Source organism: Molothrus aeneus, chromosome 8 (genome assembly GCF_037042795.1).
Source record: "Molothrus aeneus isolate 106 chromosome 8, BPBGC_Maene_1.0, whole genome shotgun sequence".
Taxonomy (NCBI): domain Eukaryota; kingdom Metazoa; phylum Chordata; class Aves; order Passeriformes; family Icteridae; genus Molothrus; species Molothrus aeneus.
Window position 1 is genome coordinate 26,665,694 of NC_089653.1, and position 22,565 is coordinate 26,688,258.

At 39.6% G+C, this 22,565-nt stretch overlaps 1 long non-coding RNA gene across 1 annotated transcript; it reads left to right on the forward strand.

Annotated features, from left to right (window-relative positions):
* The first annotated feature begins 346 nt into the window (after positions 1 to 346).
* On the forward strand, positions 347 to 20,096 carry LOC136559692 (uncharacterized). Its single transcript, XR_010784032.1, has 6 exons — positions 347 to 403; positions 4,738 to 4,813; positions 11,219 to 11,302; positions 16,408 to 16,548; positions 18,524 to 18,618; positions 19,767 to 20,096. It is a non-coding gene; the product is annotated as an uncharacterized lncRNA (long non-coding RNA).
* The last annotated feature ends 2,469 nt before the right edge of the window (positions 20,097 to 22,565 follow it).

Sequence of the window (22,565 nt, forward strand, 5' to 3'; positions counted from 1 at the left end):
TCAGAGCATTTGAAAACATTCCAGCAGTGTGTGAAGCAGTGTGACTAACATATGCCATTGGATTGTTCAATTTGTTCCTCCCCAGCAAGGGACAATGGGCAGTGAAGCAATTCCTATGGTTGTGCATTTTAATCCCATACACCACTCTGTTTATATTGAAAAAAGCAGGTCAAAGCCAATGTTCCTCACAGGGAGAGAGAAAGCCAGTAAAGTTTCAAGGCTGCACAGTTCTTGGCAGTTCCTATAAGCATTTTGGCCAAAAAAAAAAAAAAAGGTTGTTATCTTGGATCTAACTTGGTCTTGCACATCTTCACACTGCAACATGATCCTTGTTTGTCTTTGTTAATTAGAGCACCACCCCAGCACCCAGCACAGCCTGAAGGATGGCTGCAGTCACAGCAAGGTAAGCAGCACCATTTGTTGGTCATGGCCCACTAGGGACGTGTGGGAAGAGAAGGTGAAAATTGGAGGAAATTTGGCAGGTGTGGAACAATTGAGTGATGTGGTGCAGAGCCCCTTGCAGAGGATGCCACGTCTCTGTGTGTGTAAGAATCTACAGGCAATATGTGAAAAGATTGGAAAAATAAACAAAATGAAGTCAGGGCTTTTAGACAGCCCCAACATGGCTTTCATGCAGAAGAGAGGAGCTGGAGGAAAAAGCTGCCAATTCTTTCTGTCCATCACAGGAAAGCAAAACAGGCTCAGAGCCAGTGGGAATAAAGGAAGAACAAGGTACAAGAGGTCTGTGAGGCACAAAGAACTATTTCTGCACTTTCTAATTTTGCAGCTGAAGTTCATTTACTCCCAGGCCTTCACCTGGGACAATGCTCAGAGTTACAATAACATCTTGAACAAGAAGCCCAGATGCCAAGGCACAGTTAGTTGAAGAGGCAGGTGGTTGCTTACGCAGGAGACCAAGTGATGACTGTTCTTAATTTTGCCCCAATTCATCACAAATCCTGCCAGACCCATTTTGGAGCCATGAAGTTTTGTCAGGCTCCCTTCTCTGACCAGTAGACACGTCAGGTTTATCAAAAGTGGGAGCATCCCACCCAGGCTAATTTATGCCTTTCTCTCTACCTAGATGAAAAATCAGAGCTGTTCCCACCAAGACTCTCTTGACAGAGCCCTCAAATACATGGGGCTTAGGGGGAGTGTAGGTTTGAAGAAAATTCCTCCTGCACAGCCTGCTGCTGTGTAAGGCAGTGCTGACACCCACGAGAGCTCTGCAACAGTGTGTGTGAACTGGGTTTTCCCCTCACTTTCAATGCATAAATCAGCAGAAATCAGCCTGTTGTGTCTTTGTCCTGGTTGAGCCAATTTTTCTGCCTTCTATTGAGCCATATGAGAATTACCAATGGGAAACTGTGGCAAACATGTTTAGCAGCTTGCTTGTTACACCTCAAGTTCCATTCCTTTTCTAGACCAAAACAGGGGACATTTTTCAATTAATATTTGAGTTGGCTGTTAATAACAAATCTGGCTGTCCATGTTATAGTCACAACAGTTATGTTTGAGCCCTCCCCGACTGTGTAGTTTCTAAAATCAGGAATTAATTCTCTTACCCAAAGGAGATAAAATTTTGTGACTGTGGCAATAAAAGCTCTCTGCAGACCTGCAAGATCCCAGGTATCTTCCATCACTACCAGAATCTATCAAATGAAGACTAAGAAACAAATTAATTTGCCAGAAGTATATTTGTACCATCATCCAGAGCAATAAGTACAAATACACCTTTGGAGGCTGAATAATGCTCTAATACAGACAAAAGTATCTGTGCTTTTTGTAGCAATTTTTTTACATCCTTAAGATGTTTGATTTCTCAGATTTATCCATGTAAATAATTTCTGCTAAATGTATCCCTTTATAAAAACTGCTAGAATATTGTGGAAAGGAAATTTCATTGTTCATTCAAGTTATACAGTATGTATCTACTCATTATTTGATTGAATAAAATCCAGATTATGAGGACAATATAGCTAAGAGTCCCTCCTGACAATTGTTTCTTTTTCTTTTTTTAATACTTAAATAAATTATTTTCCATGGATGTTCCTGCCAATACACTTGTTCATTCAGAACTTTGGGCTTTATCCCAATTGGCCACTTATTTTTCAGTCAAAAATGGACAGATGCAAGAGGTCAGGATTTTTTAGGGTCAAGCCATAAAAAAGAAATTTTAGCTTCTAGCTATTTCCATGATGTTGAGTGTGCCTTTCATTTTAAGCATGACTGATCCCACCAGTTCTAGATGACATTTGCAGGAGACAAATTACAAAACTGCTGTGGAATCTGTAGGATTTCTCAGCACATGTGAGGCAACATGAGAGGGGGTACCACAGCATGGCAAAATACCATTCCCATTAAAGGAAGGAACATAGCTGGATTTATCTTGCCACGCATTTGCAGATGAAATGAAAAAGCCTCACAGACATTTAAGGCCATTGGATGATGCCAAATACATGCAAACTTTGCTTGAGATGCCTTCTGTCTGAGGACTTCTGCCTGCTGTAACATCTCACAGAGGTGAAAGGATGATTCAGTGTCAGTGAGTGTGGCCATCAGCCAAAAGCTTGCAGATGAAATAAAGCTCTCTTTCATAGCAGAAGTAACATACCTGCCTGTATTGTGTTTAACATTGCTACTAAAAGGCTGCACTGCTCTCAAGCACAGGAGTGACAGCACCTGGATTTTTATGTGCGAAGAAGAGCTTCTCCTGAACACATCCTAAAGCCTCTGGAACTTCACAGGAACATCCATGCAAGCCCTGAGAAGAGCTGTCTGAATATAAACACATTGCTTGCATAAAAACTGTATGCATGCCTTCCTTTGGACATACAGAAGCAGACATGGAGAGAAAAAAAAAAACCCTACTCTTACATCAGTTTGCCTTTATTGCTATTTTCTTCTGATGGTTGAAAAATTCTGTTCATAGTTCCTCTAAATTAATGAGAAATTTATTACATATTTTCCTTTAAAAACAAGTTCAGAACTGATAAACAGGGTGCTTGGCAATTTTTTGTGTGGAGTGTTTGGTTTCTTTATCTTAAATTTAGTTACTTTTCTTCTACGGGAGAGAGGAAAAGAGAGTCACTTTTCCCTCACTTAAATCCATACTTGGAATTTCTTGGCTTTGCAAAATTTTGAATTTTTTTGATGATAGCTAAAAAAAACCCCAACATTTTTCATCCATCATCTTTAAAGGGATGATGAATTCTTTCCCACACCCACCAGAGAGGATCAGCTGTACAACACCTCATTCTAAGAATGCTACATCTTGAGAGGTACCTTCATCATCCAGTTGTGCATTCTTGTTAAAGAACAAATTAGGTTTTGTGTTACAAGACCCCTTTTCCACAGAGCAATATTGATTGACAGCAAATATTTTTCTTCCCTACCCATTACATTTTAAAAAGTATCTTGTCATTTGAAGTGTTCATGTTTGAACCTCTTTTCAAAAGAAGAAATGAAGAATCTTCACTCTGCACTGCAAGAAATTGCAAGAAATTTCATCTACTTCCAACTAGATATGATCAGGCTTTTAATCTTTAGCCATAATTACAGCTTGATTCAAAGATCATTAAGGCCAGCAGGAGTATTTGCAATTATTTAATAAGCCAGGTCTTCCCTACTTTTTAAAATGTTGAAAAAATTGTCAGCTGCTGAACCTGAAGAGAAGTTCCAAATGGGTGAATTTCATTCTACTGGGACAAAATAAGACCTGGAAAAGCTGACAACAGTTATCTCTTCATATTCAAATGCCAAGACAAAATTGGAGAATTAGATTCCCTCTTGGAGTAACAGCCTACAAAACACCCTTGGCAGCTGTAGAGACAGACATGAGCAGAAAGCAAAGTTTGCTGGTAAGAAGACCAAAGCCTCAGACTAAAAAGCATCAGATAAAAAGGATCTAAGAGACAACTGTGCACCTCAGATCTTGTTTTCGTGGTGCAAGTTCTGTTTCTTAGAGATATATATATCCTAAGGACACTGGACAGCCTCAGAACTTTTCTTGTATTACTTCAGAATAAATCTTATGAAAACATCTTTGTGTGAAAGGCCAAACACCCCCCAATATTATTTTTTTAGTCCTCACTGTTTATTACCCATGTTGTGTTGTAAACATGCCATATTGCAAAGTAGAGACCTTTAATAATGTTTTGTGTATTTGCTTGCTTCCAAAATTCATCTATTTGATCAGATCCTGAGCAGTTTAAAAGAAAATTAGCCTCCAAGCCCCTAAAGTGACTAACATCTAAAGTATTATTGCCCATTTTCATCTTTCATATGGGGATTTGAAGATCAATGTGTCATATGCCATAGAAGAGCAGCAAGTAAAATAAGCTTATTTGAAGGAAAAAAAGCATGTTTTTTTGAGAGGACAATTTTTTGGTAGCTCCTTTTATACTCTTCTTGATTTTTGTTTCATGTTTTTCTTTGCTACTTGAAAATGAGTCTGTCTAACCTTGGTTTGATATACTTAGGTAGCATAAGTCATCCTGTGGAGGAGAGGGGGTGAAGGACAAAAAGCAATTGCCAAAAATGCTACCAGTTTATTACTGAATCCATATCTCCTTACAACTTTAGGCTGTGAAGCAATCAATGTAATTTTTCTAACAGAGCTTTTTCAGCTGGCTGGGAGGAGTGTAGGCTTGGTAATTGCAGTGTTTTCTACTTGGGAAATTGGTATTTGCTTAGCTGGGGTTCTCATTTGAGGGTGTGACTCTCTTTGTGTCGCAGGACAAGGACCCTTGAAGCTCTGCCTAGGGAGCTGGGTGTGCAGCAGTCCCTGCTGTGTGCATTTCACAATTAACAGGTAGGTGATTTGCAGTTGCATATGTGGATACTCATGGTAAATGCACTTGTTTAGGCTCCTAAATGGAAGGGAAAATATTTCATCTGGTAGCCTGATGAAAATGGCATCTAAATGTTTGTCCAAAGTACAATTCACACACAGCATCTGCAATTCCTGCAGTGGGCAGGATTCACCACCACCAGCTCAAGGCTCTAGAGCTGAAATTTGCTACCCTGAGGATGCAAATCCTGGCTGGGACAGGGCTGCCATGCAGAGGAAGCAGAACAGATGGAGGCACTTGGGTCTGGCTGCAAGGAGTAAAGCTGCACCTGACGTCCTTATGCAGCCAGAGTGAGCAGCAGTTGCTGTCACCTGGGCACCCAAATCCCTCCCTGAGCTGCAGATAGCTCTGCCACCATACTGCAAACCACAAAGCAGAGACCATGGTTCCAACACCATCCTGATAAACTGCTGACCCGGACACGTGCATATTTTGGTTGTGCTTATGGTTAGCCCTCAGCCCTCAGCTTTTTTTGCATAGTCTAAACTACAAGCATAAAAAGGAAGACGTATTTGCTAAACAAAGATAGGAATCATGGATAGACCTCTCTGCAAGGCAAAAATTATTCTTGTAGAGGCACATTTCTATCTAAACTAATTAAAATTGTTTTATATTATTTAGACACAAGTAAAATTTAAATTGCAGATTGCTATTGAACTGTTCATCCTGTTCTTTGTGCTTCACTCTGAATTTTCCATTTCAATTCAACTCCAAAAGCTCAAAAAAAAAAAAATTCTAGGTTTTTTGTTTCTAATTTTGAAGTGGACTAAAGAAATCAAGTTTTTCCTAAAGCATATGACTACATCTGTTTTTTTAAAAAAGCTTGCAATCCCTCTTTCATTCAAAACATGCTCATTACTATTATGAAAGTTATAATGAATGCAACTATATTGCATATCATTCAAATATGAAAAAAAAGTATGAGAATTACAGAAAGTTAAGTGGATGAAAATCCTATAGCAGATGCATATGGCATAATTATGTTGAAGAAGTATCACAGAATTATATCAAAATACCAGGGAAAAGAAGACTTACACCCCCAACTTCCTAAAATAACAGAACTAACTTGGAATCAAAGAAGAAGGAAGCTGCTCTGGGTGAATTATAGGGTTCCCTCTGGCTGTATTGGTCTTTGTTCAAGAATCTTCTCTCTTTCATCTCTTTAGCTGCAAAACCAGGATTATCTAAGGATCTGCATCTTTGGTGGCATGAGTGGCTTTCTGAAAGGAGTGTTGTAACACAGACATAGAAAGACTGGACAAAGTCTGCTTCTCTTATCCCTGAGAAAGCTTGTCCGACTCTTGGAATAACTGTCAAGTCAATATATAGCACAAATAAATTATCTTGTTATATCTTGTGAATATCCTTGCAGTAATTCAGCTATCTCTCACTAATGAATAAAAAGAGTATAGATAGGCAGATCTCAATGGATGAAAGCTATCACTGAAGAGTAAGAAAAACAAGTCCTATAATAGCTAAATATTTCATCTACTCTGAATGAATGGCTTTGAAATAATGTCTCACTTGGAAACAGATGTTAGAGAGAAAATGAAGTGCTGGTAAATGTCAACAGAGAATCATCAATACTTTATTTTTCTTTAACTCACTTTTGCATGACTTACCCCCTACATTTCCTAATTGTCATTACTTATTTGCTAATGCTGATTTTGTGCTGCCTCATGAACATACAACTTTCTTTCAGACCTTGTGGTTGACTTTAAAAAATAACTTTATGTATGATTTGTTTAAAATTCCAGCTCTACTCAGTTACTAAATTAGTTAACTACATATTCAGAGAGATTACAGTGTTCCTTTGCAGAATGATGCTTAGTTACACTCACCTCATTCCAGCCCTTGCTGGCTCCAGGACAAAGCCAGGACATTTGCATTGCTCTCCTCTGGGTGAGGCTGGCCCTGTATTTGTCTCACAGGCCCCATCTAAGAAACACCTTTTTTGGCCAAACACCATGGTGCTCATGCAGTGGGATTTGTCACAGCCCTGACAGGGACAGGTGACAGCACAGCAGAACCAGCCAGGCCTTTTGGGAAACCAACTAAATAACAACCTGATTGCCATCCCTGCTGCTGAGAACAACACAGAGTACCCATGGATGATGGATGTTAGGAAATTCAGGCAAGATTTCCTTCCTTGTCTTGTTTTGTTGGTAGTAGAAAGTACAGTCCCTGAAGGGCACTAACTTATTATTACAGTCAATTGAGTGTACTGAGTGGTTATGTCTCAAAATACCCACGTGAGAATATATTTTAAGTCTTCTTGGGAGTCAGTAAGTAAACTCTGGCAGTGCTGACAAGCCCATGGAGAGCTATTAAATGCAGAAATATACCTCTGGCACAGGAAATCTCTCAACCACAATTTCCTGAGGGTTATGAGAGCATTTTGGGAAAAGGATCATCATACAGTCATTTTGTTTTATGTTTTGCAAGAGGCGTCTGCTGTTGGCCACTGCTTGACAGGAGGGGCTGCACTAGGTGGATGCATCAAGGAAATCAGAACCACTGATCTCACTTAGTGAAGCTGATGAGACCCTTACTGAGCACCTTGTTGGGAAAAGTCTTCTCTCACAGCTTTCACAAGAGCAATGTATAATTGCTGAAGATCTAAATAAACTTGTCAAGTATCAGCATTAGTGATTAGAATTATTCTAGTACTCAGCTCATTCATACACAGCTGGTTTGGCTACCTTCTTAGTAAACTGGGGTTTTCTGTTAAACCACTCCTGTTACTTGAAGACTTCCCTGGATTGCTCAATTATGGGGAACACAATCTCAGATTTTCTGATTTTGTTGGTAGTGTTAGATAAACCATCACTATGGTTTAGAGGAAGAGCCAGTTCAGTTTTTCTCTGTAGTCATTGCTGCAGACAGTGCCCACCTGTGCTAAGGAAGCAGAACCTGCCACTTTGGGAAGGGAAAGGAGACTTCTGTGGCTTTTAGTCTCTGATACAGCAATCCCAGACACAGCCAGAAAGAAAGAGTTTTCCAAGAGATGTGGAACAATAGGGAAGATCCACGAGGCAGGAAGACATCCCTCAGGAGAATGGCTGAACAATTTGTCCATGGACAAGAGATTTAAGATCTGTTTCTGTATGGATAATCACAGGTGTTTTCAGTGAACAGATTTTGAAACTAGTTTTATTTATTTTACCCACATGGGGTGCCAGAAGCCAGGTGGATATGGAATTACAGGACATTGAGAACAGTATGAACATACATAAACATGAATTTTTATATATATATATGTATATGATTGTATTTGACCCCTCCTGCAATTTTCATGGAGTCCACAGTCCCTGATCAAATTTTAAACCTACAAACCCAATATCAGCTAAGCTATCTGGGATGAAATGGAGCTGTTCCTTTAGCAGTGCTCATGACAATAACAGTAAATAAAAATTCAGACATTTAAGAATGCTCAAACAGTCAAATAATCTCGGAAAAAGCCCCAGATAATGAAGAGCAGACAACAGACTTCGTCCATAAAATTTCTACACTGTTCGTGTTTTGCATTTTTTCCATTCACCCATTGTTTTCCTTCTCACATGCCACACAAATCCTTCCAGTGAACTTCTACCATACATAACACAAACTCCACATTTTGGACAGCATCATTGTTTGAAGGGGCACTTGACATGCATCACTGCTTTTCATTTCTAAATGTAAATAAAGTATGGTTACTCCTGGTGCATGGTTTCCATTAAGATCCTATTCTGATTGTAAATGCAAAATTGGGAAAACAAACCTTCTCTTTCCAAAAGATCTCACTGCCTCTTGCTTCAGCACATGAGCCACTCAAGCACATGAAAACACAGATAAATTGCTTTAAATTCAACATGACTTTTGGTTTGATTTTTCTTTTTTCCTAACAGGAAAAACAGACCTTTCCTTTGGGTGTGTCTCGCCCATTCTTCCTTTCTCTCTGTACAACTGTTTGCCCTTTCTGTGCTCAGGGCAGCAAATTTCTCTCTTACAACCACAAGTCTGAATCAGGTCAGAGACCTCCAAACCCTTGGTCTACCTTTGAGCTATGCTATTTAGTGTTGAATCAGAGCTGAGTATGGATCTGGACAAATTGTTAACTTCTCCTCTTGAAAAACATGGATTAATTTATGTTTGTATCTTTTGAACACAATTGCCATGAATTTTGCACAGCTGATCTAAAATAGTCACAGGAACTGGCATGACATTTCAGGAAACTTTCCTATTTAGTGGCACACTGTGCACAGAGCAAATAACCAGGCTTCCTTCCAGTCCCTTTTACAACCCACTCAGGTTACAAGGTTGACTCACATGACAACTTGCTCTGGGCTGAATCATCCACAGAGCCTGAACTCACAACCTCTGTGACTGCAGTTATAATTTTCTATGACTGGGGCTAAACTACCAGGCTCATTGCCTCAGAGACAGCAAGAACCTTATCAATCTCCTCTGCACTCCAGCCAATGGGAAGGAATTAAAAACCAAGTGTAACCCAGGGCAGAAAAAGCCCTGGATCTGTTTTGGCAAATGTGTAAGCCTAACCTGTCCATTTTACTGTACAGTCAGCATCAGAAAATCAGAGAACCTTTACAAAAAGTGCACCTGATTTCTTGAAGATTCCTTCACCCCTGTCTACAGCTCATGCAAACCTGTGTGATTTATCTCTTTAAATCAAAACTAAACAATGTTTTTCATTTCACAGACAGTGAGAGACAGAACAGGGACTAAAGGATCCTGTGATAAGGGTCTTGTGTCAGCTGAATATTAAAAGTCACATAAAACCTGAGAGATCTGCTAGCAGGGGTAAGCTCTGAAGGAATGCTAAAACTCCAAAGTTATTTACAAATATATTCCTTGCAAAGGTCACAAAACACTCCAGATTAAATTTTTCACCATTCAAAGTAGTCTCAGCTAGGATGAGTGAGTCAGTCCTGTGGGGGGAGATTTTTGTCCAGAATTCAACTGAATTTTTTAAATCCAAAATCTGCCTTCCAAATTTTCATTTTGAGTAGCAGGAACCACTAGGGCCTAAGAAGGTTCAACTCCTCATGGCCAGGCTAGGTACATTTGCACAGTGGGGTCCTGGCTTGGACTTGGCTGAATTGCATTGTTCAGTAAAAACTCCTTTTTCAGGCATCAGTTATGGTGAGTAGAACTCTCTAACTCGACTAAAGAATGGAACAACAGTTGTGGCATGCACTGAGAGAGCATTATTCAACATTTACTGAAAAGATTTCTTTTTCTTGAGCTCTCTCCTGTAGGGATTCACGCACTTACCTGCACTGAAATCTCAGTTGGCTTTTTCACATTTTATGAGCTGTGGGATGGGAGGCTGAAGTTGCTCTCCAGGTCAGGAGTGATTTTGAGACAAAACTCTCAAGGAAGAAACCAAAGTCCTTTGTAGTCACTGTCTTTTGCACAGTAATACAACCAACAAATGGTACTACAACAACATTACGCTAAATTTAATGACTTTGCCTTGTTCATCTCTACAGCAGCTAATGAAACATTATGAATGCAAAGCAAATAGTGTGTTCAGGCTGGTTCAGGATCCACATGGCATCTGAATGTGCTGCATGAATTATTCACACTGTTTTTGTTCACCCCTGTCATACCTCCCCCATCACAGACTAAAGCTCCTCTCCTGGCCTCAGCAAACTACTCTAAAACTGTTCCCCTTGCACTGAGGAAAGTTTCATATCTAGTGTGTCAAAAACATATGAGCCAGGTGACCCAGTAAAAGTGAAATGATAAAATATGAATATGCTCAAGGAAGGAGGGAGAGAGAGAAGGAGCTGGAAAGCCTCTTCCCCCATGTGAGTGAAGGTCTTCTCATTTTTTATTTTTCAACAAACCACTGTACCACTGCTCCTTCCTCCCATTGAGCTTATAAATGAGATAGCTGGATAGACTGTGTTGAGCTGCTCTTAAGGCAGAAACTGCCTGTCTGGCATAACTCAAATTTCCTCAACATCAAGGTGTGTTTATTTATTGTGTTAGCATTCAGAACCAACCCAGCTTTGCATCAGTATCAACTAGCTCCCCCACACCTTTCCTCCAATCTCAGCTGCCAAAAGTACTGTGGTAATTGCTGTTTGACCTCTGTTACCCTTTTGCTAGTTTTTGCATCCAGAAAAAAAAAATATTCAATTTTGACTTCAAAACAAACATAATCTGTTTTTCAGCATTGACCTGCTGTTTGCCTGTTAGCAGGTGGCAAATATTTGTAGTAATTTGGAAGGCACACAGAAAACAGATTGATAGAGAGTCAATCAGCATGCCAAATACCTTGCTATTTGCTCTCATGAAAGGCTGGTGAATCTGCTTTTTTGTTGCACTTTTTGGCTTTTTTTTTTCTTTTTTCCTAGTTTTCTCATCTATGATTGCCTCACCTACTAGAGAGATGATCAATTTGTCACAGTCTCATTTTCATCTCAATTACTGCAATGAAGGTAACGTTTCTACCAGCTTATTTAAAAAAAATATTTCCAGGGTTTTTAGAGTCATACAGGTTTCAGCCTGACAGACCAAGGTGTTTATTACATATCAGAGCATTGATGTCCATCAGAGGAAAACTAGAGATAGGTAGGAAGTAAACACTTAATTGACTGAAAAGTCCTTGGGCATTTTTTGTCAGGGAAGAAGTAAGAAGTGTGAGTATGATGGGGGTGTGGAATATTTGGGGTCCTGCCCCCTCTCCAGGAACAAGTCAGAAGGGTACAATTGAGTCTGCATTGGGAGAACTTGAAAAAACTACACCTCTCTCTGGGCTGCTGGGACTCAGAGGTGCAGTAAAGCTGGCTGGAGGAATGGGATATAAAGCCTGAGTGATGGGAAGCCATCAAGGTTTTATGGCCTTGCCCTGTGTGTGGGGGTATTGCCATGTATACTGCCCTGAAGTGAGCTTTACTGCCAACTCCAGCAGCGTCTGCTCCCTTATTTCTTCACACTTTTGGATCTTAAGCTGCTTCTGATTGTGTGCCAGTCCCTGTGCTGGCCCTGTATCATGTCACTCACTGCAGGTGTGCCATGGTATCTCAGCCTTGTACTGCCATACCTTCTCTCAAGGTCTCTCCCAAGGCATTGAAATGGACTGCCCAGGAAAGTGATGGGATTGAAATGAAATCATCTTCTCTGGAAGTTTTCAGAAAATGCATGGATGTGGCCTGTTTGGGGACATGGTTTAGTGGTGAACACAGCAGTGGTGGGTTAATGGCTGGACTTGATCTTAGAGCTCTTTTCCTACAGAAGTCTTTGATTGTAGGACGCAAAGGGTAAGACAAGTCACAATTCTGATTGCAGCTTTCTGCTGCTTCTCTGGTTCTTGGGATGTTTCAATGCAGTTCAAAATATGAAGATTTAACAGATGGACTTGGAAGAAGGAAAAATAACCTGTCCTGCTAATCCTCCTTTCCCCTAGACTGTACATTCACTGAATTATTCCTTATTATTGTACCAAACTTCAAAGTAGAGCCAGAGAAACCAGAAAGCAGCACACAATCATCTGCTCCAGGTGTTCCATTCCTGCTTCTCAGCTGTTATTGTTCCTCCATGCAGGCAGCATAAAGAAAGTGACATGTTTATTAGCTCACATTCAGCTGTGCCTGATTGATATCAACACTACAGTGAAACAGCTTTTTGCAGCCATTTCCCTTTCAGTGAAGGATGCTGTTTTAATTGTCATAGTCAGTCTTTTGTCAAATGTTTGTGTGTTTCTGAAGAACCCAGGGTAGCACAGTAGCTGTTACTGCAGGATTAATGAAAGTCATGTTCTGTTTACCCAAAACTGACGCTGAGTTAAGTGACTCCATAGAAAAAGAGAATCTTGGCTAATCAGTGCCTAAGGACTGAAGGCAAGGAAGTCAAAACTGCAAGCACCCAGGGCCTGTCTTATAAGGAATTTTATTTTTAGACAGGAAATCTTTTACTCTGTTATGACCATAATAGTTGCTCATCTCAATCATTTTAATGAAGATATGTAATAGTGATACTGTTTTAATTATTTTACAACAGTACTTAAGAAATGGAATGGAGTTCCATGTGAAAGTTGGTTAATTACCCAGATCCATCACAGATAATTTATATAGTACAGCCCAATATAATCATCCTTGAAGTCAAGAGACATTTTCCATCAAATTCAGAGTTGTTTAGACTAGACCTAATATCTTCAGATTCAGCCTCTAATTTTTATTTTTTCATTTCCCCTGATGGTGAGGGAGGCAGATAGAGAAAACAAGAGCTAACAAAGCTTATTTGACACAGATTTAAAATATGGGGAAAAGTAATTATGAATGGCAAGGAATCTTATCTAAAAAGCAATTGTTCTATTAAGTCTTCCTCTCCAATGATGTGTTAGGATCCTAATGCATCAGTGCTATGAAAGTCTAATCACAGGTTCTCATCAGGAAAAGCACTTAAGCATCTGCTTAACTTTGTCTGTGAATGCTCCTGGCAGATGTCCTAAAACATGACTGAGCTGAAAGCAGACTATTCAACAACTAAAAGGTACTGTCCAATTTAATGACTGTTACTGATGCAAGAAAGAGACATCAAATTCATTCTAAAGTGTTACCTAAAAAGAAGTAGAAATAATTCATTGCTTTAATGCAATCAATCCCAGGAGGAAACACTTGGCAAGGGCAAAGATGCATTTACAAGTCCACTTTAGCTTAAGAATAGATGCTCACTTTATTCTTACATAATTATCTGTCAAATGAGCCCTCAAAGCAAGCTCTAGGCATTTTCAGAGACTTGAGAAAAACTGGGAGGAGCCACGAGGGTTTTGGTGGAGGTCGGGTGTGGGAGAGGAGGGGAGGCCAGAGAGGTGTCTCCTTGTCCTGGGAGAGATCATTGCCTCTTTCTGTTTCCCTCCTCTATCTGAAGCAGCTGGATCTGCCACCACAGGCAGAACTGTTGCCTGATTTTTCTGCTGCCTCGAGCTAATTCTGGTACCTCATCACTTTTGCAAAGTGATCTACAGGATGCTTTACTCACACGTGTGATTTGTACAGATTGTGACTGTGTCAATACGCTGCAGTGAGCTGCCCAGAGATAACAAATGACACAAAGACAGGTGATCAGATGGTTTTGTGCTTGACTGCAGTAACAGTGAGAGAAGTTTGCTGCTGCTGATAGCTACATGCTTCTGCTGATGGCAATTTTTTTGGTAGAACTTAGGCACTGGGATAGGAGAATCAGCAGCTTTATGGTGAGGACAAAGGCAGTGGCTAAAATCAGAGATATTTCCTCTCACCAGCCCTATCCTGCAGAAAGTCACCACTTGATTTTTAATGTTGTAGTTATTGTCTCCAAATCAAAAATAAGGTAAAAACTGTCTTTGTTAATTTGAAAGCACAGAAATATGCATTTTCTGGCATTAGATAGGAAATTTATATGATACAAACGGGCCAAGCTCTTTGAGTTGGATTCATTAAAATGAGATTGTATCAAGACACCTGTCTGGGTTTTGCTGACACTTTTCAAACCCAGTTGTCAAAACCAGCTGTTTTACTCAGAGAATATTGTTGGATAAATCCCCAAGGGATTTGATGCTAAATAATTTGATGCTAAATAATTAGAGCCAGACAGTGTAGGACTTTTATCAAAAATGGAAGGTATGATTAAATAACCTTTCTTGGATTTTTTAATTTTTTCTTTCCAAAGAGCACACTTATGCATTTATAATACAGGATACTTGCTCACCTATTTCTGGAACAGTCTGGCTGCCCTGACAAAGTACCATTTGACCTCTTTCCTGGCTTTCTTTCCACAAGTAAATATCCCATAATATTTGACACTGTTTCCAAAAACATTACCCCAGTACCTCAGATTAAATTATTCCTAGATGCAAGACTAGAGTTCCTTTTATAGACACCCAAAGTTTTCTTCATGTAAATAGATATGCAGCAGTGTCATAGAGCAGCTAAGGAGGGAAAAAAAATTATTAATTGTATAAAGTTCACTCCTGAAAGTCAGCTGAAGAACTTCTGCCTTTTGGCTATCAATTGAATTCTCAGTGATGGCTGAAGCAGAGGCAGGAATGAATTAAAACACCCAATTGATAGGTAATATATTTTCCAATTTTCTACAGCAGCACGAAGGTCCAGCTGTGTCTGAGACCCTTCCTGGTTCCATGGAAAGAAAAGGAAAACAAACATATTTCAGAAATATCCTTTTCTGTGACCCATTTCCTTTCCTAAAAAGACTGCAATGATTCACACAAAACACTCATCTACCACAACACTTTTCATAAATCCTCCTTATAATCACAAGTCAAGTGACCCTGTGGTTTCATTCATTCAAGAAAAGTTTACAAAGATTTGCTTAGTAAAGCAGTGAGCAGGAAAGATAATTCCTCTGTCCTTGCAATTGTTCATCTTTGTTCCCCTGTACTATCTCAGATTTCCCTGAACCTTGTCCTTTGGTGCATTCAGGGAATTCAGGATGGCTTCATATTCAATTATTGCTTGAATCCTAAACTATTCTTAAAAAAACACTGTACCAAACAATCCCAAAAGGGTTTGCACTCTGCAAATGAAGGGCGCTGTCAGAATACCCTCTCCTGTGTTAGGTGCCCTCGTGGCAATCCATTGTTTGGCATATCTGACTCTTAGGAGGCAAGAAATGTGTCAGACTGTTAATTTCAAGAAAAAATTATTTGGACAGAGTCAGACAGAAAAGAAAAAAAAAAGGACAGGAAAAGTGAGGAAGCTTTTGTAATCAATTGATTCAAGGAAAGGAATAAGCACAGTATTTTGTTTAAAAGCAATTCCAGGAGCTGTAGCTTATAAGTAAAATGATGAATGAATGGAGCAGAATCAGAGTGTAGTCTATATTTTCACTTTTTCATGTATTTCAGCACAGGCACAGTGCATCTGTGTGTTTTGAACCGATCAGACGTCCCTCTGACACTATACATTAAATAATGAAAACTCACAGGATACAGACTGCCAACCTTTGGCAACAACTTTCTCCCAAATATGACTTGATTGGAAGGGATAAAAAACGTCCTTTGAACCTACCCTTTCATTAAAATTTGACTTTAAATACCATAGGCATTTTCATAAAAATTAATAAAATCTCTGCTCAATGGAATGTGGTTTGGTTTTATTTTAAATTTCAAATGTTACCTGCTTGGTTCTTGCTTTTTATGAGACGTTAGAAGGAAAAAGACAAAGAAATATGCAAAACTATGACAGAAACTGATTATAGAATATTTTTCAGAAGAAGAAGTAATTTTCCAACCAGTTTTCCAAATCAAAACACCACTGACTACAATCAAACTTTCCACCACATCTAAGAGTCTAGCCAAAAAGCTGCAGATACCACTGCTTTCCTTCATACTTGTCTAATACAAGCCCAGCATCTCCTCAACAAACATAAGTGTCTACACCCAAGTTTATGTGCCTTTTACATGGTGCCTTGGCACAAAGGTCAAAACACAGTGGGCTTGGATCACAAATTCTGAAATGACTGCAGCGTAATACTTAGTTCATTAAAACAGCTTAATATCTAGACTGTTGATAATTTATAAATTTATTTTTTTTCATCTACCTAGAATTGTCAAGAATCCAGTCTACTTCTAATGCCAAGAAACCGTTCCATGGGATCTCAGTCCAAAATTCAAGCATGAAGAACAGTTGTGCGACCTACTTGGAAGGTTTCTCCAGAAAAGCACATCTTTGGTCAATGGAACACAGTTTAGTAACTTCCAATATACATTCATGGACAACTTATTCCTCCCACTCATCACTTCCCACACACTCATCTTGCATTGCAGTTTTTCTAAACTTTAGCAGCTCCTGTCCTTGGTATTCTCTTCAATCTCTAACAACCACTTAACTGTCCCCCATCTCCATTTGCTCAACCAAACAAGCCAAACTTTTACAGATCCCCAAGACAGAGCCTCTGTTTTCCTATTTTCAGAAATAGCTCTCTCTGCCTGTTTTACCATGGATTCATCTTTCTGAACAACAACTCAACCACCACCACAAATGTGTCCTTTATTTTTTCTTTTTGACAGAGCCACAGCACAGGAAAGTGGTGAGGGCATTGTTGATTCCATGTTAAGTATGCATGTAAGTGTGTATTATCAAATGGATCCATTTCTTAAGAGCACTAATTTATTATACTCCATGATCATCAAAGCAAATTAAAATCTGAAGCACACAGAGTTGTAGGTGTAAGCATGATATGCACTGGCTTTTACCATGTGCCCCACCTGCTTTATCAAAAACCAATGACAACACCACAACAAGCAAAAAAAAAATAATTCCCTGGCCTGACTGCTTTTGAAATGTGGTTATTTTATTTAACCTATTTCAAAGGCTGATACTGAGCCAGAGTATTGTAGCAGGCTGAATATCAATAATTCATGATTGCATTGCTCTGTATCCCGGGGGATGGATGTGAAAATTTTTATTGACATTCTAGGCAGTCATGAGGAATTGTACTCTGACATCTAGTGCAGGCATTTACCTGATTTCTCATCTATCAGGAAAAACTCTGCTCTCTGCTGTCCAATGACATGCGTAAGCAAGGCAGGGCTGTTGAGGAACCTACAATGCTGTGCTGATACAACTTTTTTGAAACCCCATTATTTACTCTCTCTTTTCTTAAAAAAAACAACAAAACTGGCTAGAGAGTAACCATGGTGAAGATGAGCCTCTCAGTGGGAGCTGAAGATAAAAGTTGCAATGTTTCTTGTGTGTCTGCAAAGGGCTGGGCAGGAGCTCTATGAATGAACTGTATCATTTGTTCCAATGATGTGTTAACTCAGATACCCAGGGATAACAATTTATTGTGACAGCATCATTTTTCTCTCATATTGTAGCTTCTTTCATGCAGATTCTCTTATCTTACCCTTCATCTCTTTGTGTGCCTTACCAGCAGCCCAATCTCCCTCTGTTCCTCTCTCCTCGGTGGGAACCATTCCACACTGCCATGCCAGCTGCTAAGGCACTCCAGGCTGGCTGGGCTCTTGCATGGCATCCCTGCCACCAGAAATGTACAGTCTCAGCTGAGACATCAGCATGTGGGAAGCCTATCTTTGCTCTCGAGGCAGAGTTTTGGTTTAGGGCAGATAAAACATTGCAGCAGGGAAGCAACACTGTCAAACCCCCTCACACCTCAGCCTAAAGTGTGAAGGTCCTGACCCCTCCACCACAAAGTCAAACAATGAATTTAAAAAGTTAAAACCCTTTTCAGCAAGGCTTTGTGGAACTCTGAGCACAGTGAAGGATGCACAGACACTCCTGGAGACCCAGGTAGAAACCTGTCCTGAACAACTTCCAGGCACCAGGGGAAAACTTCCTCACCAGTTTCTCAGATGTGGCTGGCTGCACAAGTGCTATCACCAAAAAGTCAAACAAAATAATTTCACTTAATGCTAAGGATGTTTTAGGCTGGGCTGATTACACCAGTATAAGGCAGAAAGATCTGAGACTGAATTAACCAATGTTTGGCCTGGAATGCCAACTAGCAGATGAGCATCTACTTTCAGTCTGTTGCTTTTTGTGTCATTTTTTTTTTATTTGTTTGTTCATTATTTTCCAAGCACCCATGGGTTTTATTGAGTAAGGTGAACACTTCTATTATGGCTTGGAGAAGAGTAAAACAAGATAAAATAAATGGATTTCACTACGGTTTAAATCAACTGTATTTTCTCTCTGCAGCCTGCCAAGATGCAAAAGGCCATTTGCTGAGCATTGGGCATTATGGAAAGATGGTATGAAGTTCTACCTGTTCTACATCTAGAAATTCGTTACAGGTATGAAAACAGCTCAGACACGGCCACATCAGGGAATGACACTTTTATGGGCTCAGGATGGTACCAACATAATTTGGTAGATGTATTTTGTCACTTTTACAGACAACTGCATCCATGCAGTGTCCTTGGGGAAGATGTCACTCACTAGGGAAATAGAGGAATTTGTTTAAATAAACATGACCTGTAAGATATAGACAAAGTCCTAGACATAAAACCAAGCCCAGTGTGAACTTTGTGCTTCTCACTGGTGGGGACCCAAGCAGAAGTCAAGAAGCCAGGACAGCTCTGCTTTATGACTCTGCATGACCCTCCCTGAGGAGCTTGGGGGAACAGTGTTTGCCATCAGGTGGAGTTCCCCTGATGTCTCTCCCACAGACTGCTGCTGGGTAGCCTGTGCAGAGTTCCACCTCTTTTTTGTCCCATGACAACACTATATTTCTTCTCAGTGGTAAAAATGGGAATGTAATTTTAATACACTTTTTTTTTTCTCCTTAGCAGGTACAGATTGAGAAATGCAGAAAAGCAAATAAGACCCTTTAAGGTCTTTGAAGCAAATGGCTTTTAGAAAGGCCATACTCCCCTCACTAATTGTTCAGTATTTTCTCATGGTCAAACAAAGGGCTTGAATCAATAATAAGTTGCACACAAGCTAGACAGGTTAAGGAGACTTAGAACTCTTTACAAAATACATGACATTAATTAACATTATGAAAGCAAAATAATAGTAGTACCCCATAAAAACTGCATTAGGAAGGAGATAGAATAACTCAGGTCATGTTAACTTACTGCAAAAGGGAAAGGAGGGGGTAGCATGTTTTTCTGGTGAGAGTTAGGAAACTATGCAGTTCAGAAGCTATAAAGAGACCTCAAATAAAGATCAGAGGTCTCAGGTGGCACCGGGGGACTCAGATGAAGTACAACTGAGAAATGGTGGGAGTTATGTAGATGTTAGGTCCAGTTGGGCTAAATGCAGTTGCAATTTGTTATGATTTTATCCTTTGATTTGAAACAAAAGAAGGGGGGAGAAGGGAGAAAGAAGAAAATATATAAGGAAAGTAAGGAAGAAAGAGAAAAGAGAAATAAGGAAAGCATAAGAGACTCATCCTCACCAGACCTATGCCTTCCTTTCTTTTTTTTTCTGTCAGTAGTGGATGATCATGAACCAGCCAGAAGCAAGGAAACAAGAAGGGAGAGAGAAAGAGGGAGAAACTGTACCTTCAAGGGGTACAAGGGTGCTGCTGTTGTGTGTTCTCCCTCTCTGCCACTGATTCCCTGAGTACTTCACTCCACACTGAGGAAAAGCAAGCAGGAGTATCAAAAGCTTCCCCTGGCCACACCAGAATTCAATCCAACCTGTGCTGGGGTGACCTGTTTTGTGATCTACTGCTATGACCTTGCTTCTGATTTATGGCTTCTTGCCTGAGACAGTGCAAGCAGTCATAAAAAGTTTTTGTTTTTTTTTTTCTTTTTAATTCCATACTGCTGCCATCAATAGCTCCTCTTTGGATGTGCTCTGCAAGCCTGTGAAATAAAACAATACTCAGGCCTCTTGACCCTTCTATTATTTTCTCTTCCACTATCTTTTCATGCCATGTAGGAACCATAAAGAATAAAAACTCAGCAAACTCTCCTACCAGTTCATGATGCACTCTAAGTACATTTTTATAGCAAATTTAATGTTAATGAGCACCAATTACTCTTGGAAGTCATCATAAAAGGCATAAAAAAGGCTGATAGTGTATATTTGATATACTCTGGAGGCTATCCCAAGATGGAAGTGCAATTTTGAGAAACATCCACAATTACTGTGGGATGGTAATTTCTGAGTACATGGTGCGTTTGTGGTTTGGGCATGCATCGCATTTATGGGCCAGTCCAATACTCATCTTTGAGAGAATGGAATTGGCACCATTCTGTAACAATAAAAATAATTTTACTGAGAAGATTTCTTCAGATTTCTTCTCTTTTCTGCTGTAAAATGCTGTCATTAAATGTATAGGAGATAATCAGCCTTTTTTCTCTATTTCTCAGTTATACAGACAAGGCTTCTTTCAGAAAAAAATTGGAGTGGTATGAAGTGAATAAGGAAACCAGAGAAATTTTTCATAGTTCTATGAAATTATATTAATTATAAAAATAACAGCAATAGTAATACTGCTACTAATTCAGCAACCATAATTTCTAGCCAGTAATTCACAATACAGTTAAGTTAATAGGACTTCTCAGGGTTGTAAGAACCTGCTGAGCCCAGAAATGTTGCAAATTCCACAAACATACCTCCCAGACAAGCCTTTACAGAAATTTCTAAGGAATATATTATTAATTAAGAGTCACAGCTGTCATCAGAGACAGAAAATGTATTTAAACAGCAGATAACGCTTTTTCTGCTCCTCCGCTCTTCTGTCTTCAAGGTATACAGAGATGGACTTCCATGTGGCTGCTGACAACTTCATTGCCATTGATTTCCTTCAGAACAAAGTCAACATTTGCTGTTCATGCATGCACACTCACAGCAGCTGAGTAAATTAACATTAATGACATATAATGTATCATTATAATTCTCTGTCAAGTGAGAATTTTGTTTTTATCTTACAGAAGGCAGAGGAAGGCCAAAAGGAGATGATCATTAACAACCAGGCAGGTGCCATGCAGTACAGTCCTGACAAACTATTTTACCTCCCCTTGGTGTGCAAGTGTTTGAGGGATCACAGTTTGCTCCCCTCAAATCTATCAGATGTTGTTGTCTCAATAGATTTACATACCACCTGTGCTTATGAACATTAAATTGGTGTGCTGGGAATCAACAGAGTCTCCCATCAGTCAGACTCCTCTCTTTTTGTGTGATTATCCAGATAAGCTCAGTCCTCAGGTACAGTACACAGGACATAGGGAGCTCCAACCAATTTGTTCATACTTATTCCAAAATAAAAAAGTTGCAAATAGTGGATTGGAGGGGAGTGGACAAGTTCACAGAAGAAGAAATCCATGGAGGATTACTGAAAACAGCAATACCACATCTGACTGAGGAAGGCTCAGAGTTCAAGTTTTCCTCAAATATTCTTCCAATCTCTTCTGTAATCTTTGTTCTTCCCCTAGCCTTACTATTCCTTTGGTAGCTGGGTTTGGGCACTGCTGGAGACAGTCTACATGGATATTTATTCTCACATAGCACATCTGAGTAACTTAATATATTCATGGGTTCTTGGAAAAAAACTTGAGGTTCACCAGGCTCCTCAGTGAGCTTTGTGTCCCTACAAAAAAACCCCAAATTTCTGTGTTCAGCAGAGTATAACCTTCTCTCTATATAGTTGTGGCTAGGCAACTGATAAATCCCATTAAACTTGAGGTATTCTGGATAGGTGAGGTCATGCTATGAGTGGTCCAAAAAGGTTGTGGTCATCTTTAAAGGTGTTCCTATTTTTTCCCCCCTTCTTGTAATACTGGAAGTATTTCTTGGAGGCTTTTCTGAACAAATGCAATATGAAAATGCTGAAGAACCTAGCTCAAGTACTTTCTAAAACATCTGTCACTATGACTGAGCTTTATTTTCATGTCTGAGCTGTGGCTTGAATCATTCATATACGAGTACTCTTAGAAGAACTAAATGGTGTTTAGAAGCTTTTGGATCATATTTGGAATTCCATGAGACTCTTTGAACATGTGACTCCAAGAATTAAATTTGTAGTCTGTGTATGTCAATAAATGATGTCTCTCTCCTGTTTGTTTCAAAGGAAGACATCACTCAGAATGAGAGGAATTAGGAGCTGGATTTCCATCCAAACTTGTGTGGGCTCCTTGTATTGCCCTGAATCTCAGAAATAAAGTTTAATAGGTGGGGAAAGGCTATGCTGGCATGGTTGCAGCTTGGGAAGCCACAGCTGAGTTACTTTTGAACTGCTGATACTACTGGAGACAGAGCAGCAAGATTCAGTATGAGAGGGAATGGG